This window comes from Nothobranchius furzeri, chromosome 16, assembly GCF_043380555.1.
Source record: "Nothobranchius furzeri strain GRZ-AD chromosome 16, NfurGRZ-RIMD1, whole genome shotgun sequence".
Taxonomy (NCBI): domain Eukaryota; kingdom Metazoa; phylum Chordata; class Actinopteri; order Cyprinodontiformes; family Nothobranchiidae; genus Nothobranchius; species Nothobranchius furzeri.
Window position 1 is genome coordinate 1,429,282 of NC_091756.1, and position 13,783 is coordinate 1,443,064.

A 13,783-nucleotide genomic window follows, 5' to 3' on the forward strand; every position below is an offset into this window, starting at 1 on the left:
GGCAATTTTTATTTATTATTTTACTAGAAACACCAGCAAGTGAAATGTTTACCTCTCATCCAGTTGTTTACATCCGCTCACACCACAAACAAGATAGCCGAAAATGTTGGAAATGCGGCAGCAACAAGTTGTTGTTGCTCCAGTCTTGAGTCTTGAACAGGGGCGTAGCAAGCTTTTTTAAAGTGTGGGTGTTGAGATTTCTCTGAGTTGTCCATCCGTCTGACTAATCTAGATCTTATTCCACCACGAGGTGTGCCCCAGCACCAAAGAGCAGACATGAAAAAGATGATGAGCATTAAACTACTCTAGGGGGGGTCCAGAGACATGACCCCCCCCCCCCCCCCCCCCCCCAATAGAAAATGTTGGACATTATTGAAAAGCATCAGTCTGGTGTATTTAGAGATAAAAGTAGAGTTACAGGCTGGTGAGAAAGTATGATAAAGTATCTGTACATGTTCATTTTACTATAATATTATATGTGATTGATTATACTGTCGGGCCACGATAACAGCCAGTTCCTTGGCAGATGGGAGCTTTTTGAGGGGGACCAGGTGTACCATCTTGGAGAAACAGTCCACAATGGTGATGATGACAGTGTTGGATTCCAAGACAGGGTGGCCTGTGATAAAATCCATGCTGAGGTGGGACCATGGTCTACGAGGACTGGGTAAAGGACGCAGCAGTCCAGCAGGTGGGTGATGGGAGGATTTGGACTGGTTGCACACACGACAGGTGGATACAAACTCCTTAGTGTCTTTTGTTAGAGTGGGCCACCAGAACCGGTCCCGAACCACAGCCAGAGTCTCACTACAACCAGGGTGATAAAACAGACGTGAGTTATGGCAGAATGTTTGTACCTCTGACCGTAGGTGGTCTGGAACTAATAGACGAGCAGGTGGGCAGCGGGGAGGAACTGGATGCTGAGAACGGGTGTTAAGGATTTTAGCCTCCAAATCCAGTCTAGAAAAGCCAGGTGAACTGTTTCAGGCAGGATGTAGTGTTTCCTGTTCATGAGACGGGTCTTGGGGAGTGGTTTCAGTGATGCAAGAGAGGGCACCTGGTTTAACGTTTTTAGACCCAAGCCTGTAGGAAAGGACAAAGTTAAAATGAGAAAAAAACAGAGCCCACCAGGCCTGACGGGGGTTCAGTCTCTTGGCTGACTTGAGAGACTCTAGGTTCTTGTGATCTGTCCAAACAAGGAAAGGTGCCTTAGTCCCCCCCAACCAGTGTCTCCATTCCTTGAGGGCAAGCTTGACAGCGAAAAGTTCCCGATCCCCAATGTCATATAGTTCCTTTCAGCTGATGATAAACCTCTGGAAAAAAAAAGGCACAGGGGTGAACTTTATTGTCTTCGTACCTTTGACTGAGGACCGTCCCCACACCACTATCCGAGGCATCCACCTCCACAACGAATTGACGATTTGGGTCTGGGAAGTGAAGCACCGGGGCAATGGTGAAGAGTCCTTTAAACATAGTGAAAGCTTTGTCTGCCTGGTCATTCCAACTGAACCTGACCATGTTGGAGGTGAGGACATGGAGAGGAGCCGCTATCTTGCTGTAGTTCCTGATGAATCTCCTCAGATCAGAATCAGAATCAGAATAGGTTTATTGCCATTGTCAGTGAACAAACAATTCACAAACTAGGAACTTGCTTCGGTACTAATGTGCTACATATAACATGAATAATAAGATTAACAATAGAATAAAATAGAATAAATATAATAAAAAAACTAGAATAAAACTTTCAGCTATAAAAATGGCAGGTAATGGTAACATGGCCGATAACGTGACGTTGTGTCGAGTACAGAAGACGAGCATGGTTGTGTGTTTATAATCTGTTCACAAGTCTAACGGCAGATGGAAAGAAGCTGTTCTTATGGCGGGAGGTTCTGGTCCGGATGGACCGTAACCTCCTGCCTGAGGGAAGCGGCTCAAAAAGTCTGTGACCCGGGTGAGAAGGGTCAGCTGCTATCCGACCTGCACGCCCCCGAGTTCTGGAGACGTACAGGTCCTGGAGAGATGGAAGGCTGCAGCCAATCACCTTCTCAGCGGAGCGCACAATGCGCTGCAGTCTATGTTTGTCCCTCACCGTGGCTCCAGCGTACCACACAGCGATGGAGGAGGTGAGGATGGACTCAATGATGGCCGTGTAAAACTGCAGCATCATCTGGGCCGGCAGCTTGGCCTTTTTCAACTGCCGCAGAAAGTACATCCTCTGCTGGGCCTTTTTGATCAGCGAGCTGATGGATGGCTCCCACCTAAGGTCATGTGTGATGGTGGTTCCGAGGAAGCGGAAGGAGTCCACAGTGGTGACGGGGGTGTCCGTCAGGATGAGGGGGAGAGATGGGGCGGTGACTTTCCTGAAGTCCACAATCATCTCCACTGTCTTCTGAGCATTGAGCTCCAGGTTGTTGCTGCTGCACCAGTACACCAGCCGTTCCACCTCCCTCCTGTAGGCGGACTCATCACCGTCAGAGATGAGCCCGATGAGGGTGGTGTCGTCCACAAACTTGATCAGTTTAAGGGAGTCATGGCTCGAGGTGCAGCAGTTTGTGTACAGGGAGAAGAGCAGAGGAGAAAGTACACAGCCCTGTGGGGATCCTGTACTAATAGTCTTAGCGGTGGAAACATTCTTCCCCAGCCGCACACACTGCCTTCGGTCCGTCAGGAAGTCAGTGATCCACCTGCAGGTGGAGTTGGGAACGTTGAGCATGGAGAGCTTGTCCTGGAGCAGAGCAGGGAGGATGGTGTTGAACGCAGAGCTGAAGTCCACAAACAGGATCCTAGCGTAGGTTCCCGGGGAGTCCAGGTGCTGCAGGATGAAGTGGAGGGCCAGGTTGATGGTGTCGTCTACAGACCTATTAGCTCTGTATGCGAACTGCAGAGGGTCCAGGAGGGGGGAGGTGAAGGACCTCAGATGAGGGAGGACCAGGCGCTCAAAAGACTTCATGACTACAGACGTCAGCGCCACAGGCCTGTAATCATTCAGTCCAGTGATACGGGGTTTCTTAGGTACAGGGACAATGGTGGACAGCTTAAAGCAGGCTGGAACGTGGCAGGACTCCAAGGAGATGGTAAAGATGTCCGTGAAGATTTGAGACAGTTCCTCTGCGCAGTGTCTCAGGGTTGCGGGGGAGACACCGTCCGGGCCCGGGAATTTCCGTGTGTTTTGCTTACGGAAAACCCTGAGCACTTCCTCTTCTGTCACTGAGAAGGCAGTGGAGGGGGAGGGATGGTCAGTGGCGACTGTACTATTCACAGTGGTGAAGGTGGTGGGGGAGGCATGTGACACCAGAGTGGCTGAAGAAACCTGTGCAGTAGGGGGTGTGGGGGATGGGTGTTGCATTTCAAACCTTGCATAAAAGGAGTTAAGTTGTTCAGCCAGTTGTAGGTCGTCAGCAGCATGTTGGGCTCTAGGCTTGTAGTTAGTGATTTGCCTGAGCCCTCTCCAGACAGAGGCGGAGTCATTGTTAGAGACCTGCTCCTTTAGTCGCTTGTTGTACCGAGATCTCGCCTTCTTCAACTCTTTTGAGAACTGGTACTTAGCGCCCTTGTAGCTCTCTCTGTCCTTGGCTCTGTGGGCTGCTTCTTTCTCCCTCCTCAGCTGTCTCAGTTTGGGTGTGAACCAGGGCTTATCGTTGTTAAAAGTGACCCTGGTTTTTGTTGGAATAATGCTGTCCTCACAGAATTTTATATATGACGTCACAGTGTCTGTATAGTCATCCAAGTTGTCTGTGGCAGATCCAAACACGTTCCAGTCTGTTGTGTCCAGACACACACGAAGCTCCTCCACAGCCTCGCAGGTCCACTTCTTAGAAGTTCTCACTGCAGGTTTGGAGAGCTTCAGCCTCTGCCTATATGAGGGGATGAGGTGAATCATGGCATGGTCTGCGAAGCCGAGAGCAGCTCGCTGCACGGCTCGATAAGCTCCACTGACTGTGGTGTAGCAGTGGTCCAGCGTGTACTGCTCTCTTGTCGGGCATTTAACAAACTGTCTGTACTTAGGCCATTCCTGGCTCAGATTTGCCTTGTTAAAGTCCCCGAGGATAATAACTAGAGAGTCCGGAAAGGTCTGTTCCACACTTAGGATCTGCTCCGCGAGCGCACGTCGAGCCTCGTGCACGTCCGCGCTCGGCGGGATGTAAACAGCAGCCAGAATGAATGAAGCGAACTCACGTGGGGAGTAGAATGGCTTACAGTTCATGAAGAGGAATTCCAGGGAAGGAGAGCAGTACTGGGAGATCACAGTCACATCCAAACACCAGGCATTGTTGATGTAGAAGCAGACACCTCCACCTTTTGTCTTTCCTCCGGATAAGACCCGCTGTCTGTCGGCGCGGAGGAGCTGGAGTCCCTCCAAATGGAGCGCGCAATCCGGGGTCTGCTCGTTGAGCCACGTCTCCGTGAAGCATAAGACAGAAGAGGAAGAAAAGTCTCTGTTTTGTCTCAGCAACGCCAGTTCATCCGTCTTGTTGCTAAGTGAGCGGACATTGGAGAGGAAGATCCCAGGTAAGGGCGTACGTGAGCCACGTCTTCGTAGACGCACGAGCACTCCCGCACGATTCCCTCTCCTACGGTGTCTCACTTTCTTAATTAAAAAGTGGACCAAATCCACCACACCCACTAAAAAACTGGAAGTAGGTCAGTCGGCGTTGATGTTCTGACGTTTAGAAGCTCTTCACGGGTGTAAGAGCACGCTGACACACAATTTACAGACAAAAACAAACAAAACACGATGCACGTTAGCACCAGGGTGTCCTTTCTCGGCGCCATCTTGGTTTTAGAGCTGTCTTGCTGTAGTTCCTGATGAATCTCCTATAGAAATTAGCACATCCAAGAAACCTCTGGAGGTGTTTTCTGTCACAAGGTATCGGCCAATTAATGTCAGCTGATGTCAGGATCCATGGATATCTGGTTAGGAGGGATGACAAAGCCCAAAAATGAGATGGTGGAACGGTGAAACTCACATTTCTCCGCCTTGATGAACAGGTTGTTCTGCAGGAGCCGAAGGATGACTGCTTGGACATGTTTCTTGTGCGTCTCAAGATCTAGAGAAAATATAAGCACATCATCGAGGTATACAAAAACACATTGTCCCACCATATCTCTGAGAACATCATTGACAAGTGCCTGAAAGGTAGCAGGGGCATTAGTGAGTCCGAAGGGCATGACCAAATATTCATAGTGTCCTGTAGGTGTATTAAAGGCGGTTTTCCAATCATCCCCTCTCTGATTCTGACTAGATGGTAGGCAATTCTGAGGTCCAGCTTGGTAAAAACATGAGCACCCTGGATGGAATCAAAAGCAGTATTAATCAGGAGGAGTGGGTAGTGATTTTTAACTGTGATGTCATTTAATCCTCGGTAATCAATGCAGAGATGGAGCGAACCATCCTTCTTTCCCATGAAGAAGAAACCAGCACCAGCAGGGAATGAGGAGGGACAAATAAGTCCAGCTTTCAGTGAATCCTCAATATATTGTTGCATGGCAGTGTTCTCAGGAACAGAAAGGGAATATAGACGACCCCTAGGAGGGGAAGAGCCTGGCAGGAGCTCTATGGCACAGTCATAGGGTTGGTGGGGAGGTGGTCTTGTGCTTATTGAAAACCTCCTTCAGGTCATGGTAAACCGCCGGGACTCTGGACAGGTCAGGGTAGGTCTCAGATGTGGCTTGGGAGTCGGGGACACACATTGGGGACACACATTGGTCTGACCATGCTTTCGTTCTTTTTAAACACAGAAACAGTTTTGTTTACCTGTTTTGTAGCTACAGTTTCGCCGATGGCTGCCGGCTTCTTCAGGCTGACGCTGATGGTGGCGCGTCACTTCCTTCTCCGTTTATCTGTAAACGGAGAAGGAAAACTCGTGGAAAACAGCGTGTAAACTCCGTCGTCCGGACGGAGTTTACACGCTGGACCACGCATGGGACTGCATCGTCGGAGAGGGGAGAGCGGGCAGTTGAGGGCGACAACGTCCTCTGCTGCCCGCAGATAAACGTAGAAGGAAGTGACGCGCCACCATCAGCGTCAGCCTGAAGAAGCCGGCAGCCGTCGGCAAAACTGTAGCTACAAAACAGGTAAACAAAACTGTTTCTGTGTTTAAAAAGAACAAAAGCATGGAATTAGAACCACGACACAGCAAGAACACACCTAAGTTGGTCTGACCAGTTAAGAATCTCCCCTGTCCTCCAGTTGATGTGGGGGTTGTGGGTTTCGAGCCAGGATGACAGGTAGCTCAGGTGAGTGGATGAGAAGAAAGCGGATTTTCTCTATATGGTTTCCACTCAGCTTCATAGTAACAGGTTCTGTCTTCTGAGTGACATGTTCAGTTGTGTGTCCATCAATGGCAAGGACCCTTTGTACCCTGGTGGTGGGAAAAAAACTCAACCCCATTATTTTGGCCTGGTCGTAGTCCATGAACTCTGTGTCTGCCCCTGAGTCAATGAAGACAGGCAGGGTGAGCTTGGATTCTTTAAACAATATCAGCAGAGGCAGACATAGGTGGTGAGGTTTTGTTGGGTGAAGAATGGCCCAGAATTCAATTCAATTCATTTCAATTCAAGTTTATTTATAAAGCGCCAAATCACGACAAGAGTCGTCTCAAGGCACTTCACATAATAAACATTCCAATTCACAGTTCATTAAGCCAATCAGAAATAATGTTTCCTATATAAGGAACCCAGCAAATTGCATCAAGTTACTGACTAGTGTCAGTGACTATACAGCAATCCTCATACCAAGCAAGCATAAAGCGACAGTGGAGAGGAAAACTCCCTTTTAACAGGAAGAAACCTCCAGAGAATCCTGGCTCAGTATAAGCAGCCATCCTCCACGACTCACTGGGGATCGAGAAGACAGAGCACACACACACACACACACACACACACACACACACACACACACACACACACACACACACACACACACACACACACGCGCGCACACACACACACACACACACACACACACACACACACACACGCGCGCACACACACACACACACACACACACACACACACAAGTAATGTGTCTATAGTTATATTGTGATGTCTTAGTAAATATTGTATTTGGTGAGAGATAAACTTTATTGTATTTATCCTAGTGGATCTATAATTAAACGGGTAAACTAGTATTAGGACATCAAAAGTCAATGAAAACAAAAAGTTATTATCAGGAGAGAGAGAATGTATTAGTGGTTAGCAGCTGTGTGCTAGACGATGGCCCCCTCCATGAGGCCATCACAGCTCAGCAGAACGTCATCGCAGCTTCTTCTGGGGAGAAAAACACTCACAGAGAAAATAAAGTTAACAGCTGAAATAGCAGGAAATAATACAGTTAAAGAGCAGACTGTAGAATAAAGCAGTAGAGTGTGAAAAGTGGTCAGTGTGTCCTCCAGCAGTCTAAGCCTATAGCAGCATAACTACAGAGATAACTCTGGATAATCTATCCTATTTAGATGTAGGCATGTTGGAGGCAGGGCAAGGGAGAGCCGTCTTTACCGACTGTATACTCCTCCTCCCTGTAATCCCCCACTTGTCCAGATTTAGGCTATCATCAGATTTTAACTATAGGCCCTATCAAATAAAAATGTTTTAAGCCTATTCTTAAAAGTAGACAAGGTGTCTGCCTCACGGACTAAAGCTGGGAGCTGGTTCCACAGGAGAGGAGCCTGATAACTAAAAGATCTGCCTCCCATCCTAAGTTTAGATATTCTGGGAACCACCAGTAGACCTGCAGTCTGAGAGCAAAGTGCTCGGTTAGGAACATATGGAGCAATCAGATTACTGATGTATGATGGACCTTGATTATTAAGAGCTTTATATGTGAGAAGAAGGATCTTAAAATCTATTCTGAATTTAACAGGTAGCCAATGTAGGGAAGCTAAGACAGGAGAGATATGATCTCTCTTTTTAATTCTCATCAGAACTCTAGCTGCAGCATTTTGGACAAGCTGAAGACTTTTAACTACATTCTGTGGACTTCCTGAGAGTAATGAATTACAGTAATCCAGTCTTAATGTCATAAATGCATGAACTAGTTTTTCAGCATCACTCCTGGAAAGGATGCTTCTAATCTTAGCAATATTCCGAAGGTGGAAAAAGGAAATACGACAAACTTGTGAAACCTGGGATTTGAATGACATGTCATGGTCAAAGATAACACCAAGGTACCCAGAAGGTACCTCAAAATGTCTAATGGGCCTGGCCTTTTAACGGGCACTGGCGGACTGCATGATTGTTAGCTCCCCTTTAAAACACAGATTACTGATCTTGCATCTGAGTCTTTCTTCTAATGTAAGCTTGGTTTGGCCTATCTGCATGGGTTCCTCTGGTTCAAAAACAGGTTTAGGAAACTGAGTACTCACAGGGGAGGGTTCTGGCTTGGACCTGGTGGCGATCGAGGACTGGAAAGTTGGTGCATGGGTGTTGCTCCTCCCCTTTTCTCTCCTGCGTTCTGCTAGCCGGAGGTCGATGCGTGTAGCCAAATCTTCTAGGTCCTCAAGTGTCTTTGGGGGTTCTCTGGTGGCAAGCTGGTCCTTGATCTCCTCAGATAAACCTCTGTAAAATATGTCACTCAGTGCTTCGTCATTCCAGCGGCTATCAGCTGCTAAGGCGTGGAAGTCGATGATGTAATCCGTGACACGTCGCTGCCCCTACTAGGTGCTTACACCACGTCGAGGGGCACTCAGCGGCAAGGATGCGTAGACCGGTTCCCAGCTCCTGATTTAGCCTCTCAACCTGCCCGTTACTGTGGGGATGGTAACCTGAAGAGAGACTGACAGAAGACCCCAACAGGGAACAAAAGGCCTTCCAAAAACGGGAAATGAATTGAGGGCCACAGTCCGAAACAATGTCAACCGGGACACCATGGATCCTAAAAACCTGAGACAACAATACCTCTGCGGTCATCTTGGCCGTGGGTAACTTAGAAAGGGGAATGAAGTGCACCATCTTAGAAAACCTGTCGACTACAGTGAGAATAGTGGTATTGCCTTCAGAAACAGGTAGCCCGGAAACAAAATCCAGAGAGATGTGTGACCAGGGCCGAGTGGGAACGGGGAGAGGGAGAAGTAGGCCCGAAGGACGTATGTGGGAGGTCTTGTGTCGAGCACATACTGGACAGGCTGCCACATACTCAGCAACGTCACGTCTCATAGATGGCCACCAGAACCGTTGCTGAATTACAAACATTGTTCTCTTGACCCCCGGATGGCACGAAAAACGGGAAGCATGGGCCCAGTGAATAACCTGAGACCTCTAGGTAGGGGGAACAAAAAGCCGGTTTGAAGGACAACCATCAGGGGCCTGAACCGAAGCAGCTGCCTGCTTTACCTGCTCCTCCACAGACCAGGTCACTGCTCCAACCACACAAAACAAGGGGAGGACTGGTGCTGGGACCTCAGGAACAGAGGAAACTGTGTTAGGCACACACTCTCACACACACACCTGAACACACCGTCCCTGAACTTTAGTCAAACAATCTTGTTTCCTTTTTCCAGTACCTCTAAATTCATACTTTCTCATACATGCACAGAACAGAGCAGAACGGAACAGAACAAAACAGGACACAACCGAACAAAACAGGACAGAACAGGACAACACAGAACAGAACAGAACAAAACAGAACAACACAGAACCTGCAGGTTTTTTCACACACACAGACACAATGAGTCGGCAGCTGAAACAAAGTCCACAGCCGGGTTTTTAGCACTTCGGCACAGATTTTAAAATCACAACACAACACAGATGTCCGATGTCCGTGGTGGGACAGCCGACATCAATATCTCAGATACCAGCAACGAACGATAACAACGCCACAGGACCACGGACATCAGGCAAGCCTGCACAATCCGAAATGGGACGCAGCCCACAAAACCCACAAATACACAGACCACAGAACGACAAGGGGTGAATTTAGAATGGTTTGGGTTCCTTTAGCCAATTATAACGATGATTAACTTTTGGGTACCTTTGCTGCACCATGAAATATTCAAACAATACAAGCGTCAGTGAGCTTGCATAGTGATTTTGCACATCCAACCCTATTACAACCCACTCTCACTCACTCTCTCTCTTACTCTCTCCCTCTTTCTCTCCCTCTCTCTTTCCCTCTATTCGTTGTGGGGTGTCTGTGTGCGCAGGCACAAACTGATTACACCTCTCTCCAGGGGTGGATTTAGGACTGAAGAAGATCTGGGGCTTAACACACACACACGCGTGCGCACGCACACGCGCGCACACACACGTGACACGCACTAGTCAACATCATATTTGTCTTGTACCACATAATTTTTAATCTGAAGCTACATATTAAGCATATTCAGGGCAGAGTATTGTTCCTGTTAGTGTTTAGTGTGAGATGATAGTAAATATTCCCGTTCTTTCTCCATCAACTTTACCTGAAAAGCTAACTTTAGGCAAACCAGCAGCACAACAAATATTTTCAAATAAGACTCACAAACCTGAGTCAACACCAGTCTCATCAGAGCTGGGGTTCTGTCGTTGTATTTTTTTGTCTAAAAAATGTCCTTATGTCCATCTTCACTCATGCGTCTCAGGCAGAGAGTGTAGAAGAAGCCGGCTGCTGAAGGGCTTCTTCTTCAGTGGTGGAGGCTCAGGCAGGCTGTATACAAACTACTGCCAGCTGCTCCCTCTCTGTTGGACTTTGGTACTGCATGTTACTTCCGCAATTTAGATCTGGAGCTTTTCATGAAACATCCGGGGCTTCAGCCCAAGTAGCCGGGCCTAACGCCGCCCCTGCCTCTCTTGCGTTCACCCCTCTTCTCTCAGATTGCTTATCCGCTTTAACGTGGCTACACATCACTTCTCATTGCAGTGCTGCAGGCAGGTTGCCATCATCTATCCAAGCCAGTATACATTTCACATACATGTTCAATAAACCCAAGACGAGTTGGATGCGCAGACCGAGACTCGCTGAGAGAACATCCCAATGCACTTCCATGCAGATAAGTTAAACAGAATCTGTCAAATCCTTCCTGTCGACAGCTGCAAAAAGAAGTGTGTGCCTGCGCCAACTGCGGTTGGCCGCTTTAGCGCAGTGCTGGTTTAACTGAGGCAAACGGAGTCCAGGGCAAGGTCCGGTGGCTATCAGTCCAGCCCTTAGCCAGGGCCCGAAACGTCTTTCGTGTGTGGATGGCAAAATCACCACCACCGTAAAACCACACTGTCAACTAGTTATTAAAAAATAAAGGGTGCAATTTAATTTAGGTACTCACTCTACCCCTGAGTGGCAGACTTGCCCTGAGTCCGAACGCGAGAGCCTGTTAATGGAAGTTCGTCTGCGGAGCTAAACAGCCGGCCGATGGGGCAATTCTCAGCCCCCCGGACTTTGATGAGGAAGTGGCGCCGTGCGGCTCTCCAAAGGCAAACTCCCACTGAAGGGCTCTGCTCTCCCGGGTTTCGGCACCAAAAATGTTGGGTAATTTTTATTTGTCCTATATTACCTCAAAGAAAACTCAGAGCACACACAGAGGGATTAGATTGATAATTTGGTACATTGTAAACAACCGTAAACAGACAACAAACACATACTTTGCAAAGTGTCAGATACTTTGCAGAGGGTGAGAAGAATCAATCCACACCAGTCAAAAACCAGTTTCCTCTCAACCCGAGCCGAAACTCTGGAGTGAATTTATTTGCAAGAACACACACACCCATAAATTCCTCAAAAAAAAAAAACAACAACAACCTTGGCCTCAGGAATCCACAGAAGACAAAAGGGATCTTTCAGATAATAGATCAACGAGTCTCTTGGCCAGGGCAGGACGGCATTCCTGCATAAGAGACTCCCGATCTGGCTGGTTTGGCCTCTATATAATAGAACAAATGTGCCTAAAGCAGAAAGGAGTTGCTGCAAACATTTAAATGTAAATAAGTACCTCAAGCAGAAAGGAGTAGAAAGGAATTCCTGCAAACATTTAGGGTAAGGTAACTCTGTTTGACAATCAGTTTTTACCTACCAGTCCCCCCTGTTCAAACGGACTTCACCTTAAATAATTAAAACAATGAAGGATAACACAATCTGAGTTTAAAACAAGAACATCAAACAACAATGGTTACAGAAACCGTAATTTACATTGTTGAAATCATAATGAAACCAACTTTATCAGGCAATATATTTATCAATATCCCCAGTTAACCGGTTAAAAAAAATTTAAAACGTGCATGAGAACATACTACCTTTATCTTTAGCCCGTTTCTCCTCTTCGTCTGAACTGGGCACCTGATGGTTTGGGCCTTTTTCTGTTCATCTGGCTTGGCACTCGACTGAATAAACAGGTTTCAAATCGTCAACTACAAGAACCAGGAGTCAAGACTAAACCAACTGACCTTGGTGGGTGACCACAAAATCGTTTTGCTTTTCCTCTTATTTTTTTTTACATTTCACACAATTCAGAAAAACATGAAGGAATTGTAAGCCTGTATTTAAAATATTATGAATTAAATGTGTGTTACATGGAAGAACATCAGCCATCTCATGCAGTTGATGCCCCCCCCCCCCCCCCCATTTCCCCGTGCCCCTCCCTATTCTCTTCTTCACACACACAGTGCTGGCCTGAACCCTCTCAGTGAGCCGGAGCGCCTGCAGCTGCAGGTGGCGCCAACGTGCTGGTTCCAGTCCAGACAATCATAGAAAACCATGTTGTGGCGCAGGTTTCTTTGGTTTTGTTTTTTTTTTTTACTCAGTGATTGTGCGCCCCCTTTGTGTCATGAAAAAATGCCGCCCCGGGCAGCCGCCCGGTCTGCCCGTGCCTAAAACCGCTGCTGAGTAGGCCTTTGTTTGATAATTCGCCTTTGCCTTCTCGCTCTCCAGTTCAGTTAGATGAATACATCCAGTCTGAGAATGCTAACCTTGCCTGGCCCTGGAGGCTAAGGCTAAGTGATGCAGTTTCTGAATGTTTCAGTGATTTGACAGCAAGTGAAGTGCAAGTCAACACAAGATGTTGGGGTGTGAAAGGACACGTTAGGAACTATGTGAAGTTGACTGACCCAGAAGTCCTAGATGCCATGCTGCAGGATCAAGCCCATGCTTCAACAGCTCCACCATCATAAAAAACAACCGGATGTGGAGGAAGAACTTGTGTACAACTCAGGGTGATGAGAAATTCTCAATGTGCTGATGCTTTCACAGCTCATAAATCAACCGTCATTAACATGCATAGCTGTGGAGAGGTGTTGTTCTGTTCTGTTACATCTGTTAAAATGTGACACAATAAATACTTTTGTCCTCCTCTGTGTGCACTCTTGCTTCCTAACTGAGGATGTTTGGATTCTGCTGTCATTTGCTTACCTTAATGAAGCTCAATTTAATACCTGAGCCAGGTCTGGTCTGTGTTTTAAAAGCAGACTTTTCCTCAGTCTGTTTCAGGACCAGCTATTGTGTGTGCCTCTTGGTGTGTGAGATGCTTATTAAGTAGCTGCATTAGCAGAAAATGGGAAAGAAAGAGGATTTTTCCATAACATCACTCATCTCACACAGTGTTTCTATCTTAGCGATGGCTCTTGAGCCAAACAACGTTGTTTCAATTCACAAAAAGTCTTCTGAATGTCATCGATCCAAAATAGGAGATCATCTAAAAATGCACACACACACACACACACGCTCGAAAACACGTACGTACACTCACAAGCACGCACACACACACACACCCACACACACACGCACAAAAACACGTACGTACACACACACACAAACACACACATGCACACAGATACATGAAGGCGCGTACGTAGACACACACACACACACACATACGAAGGCACG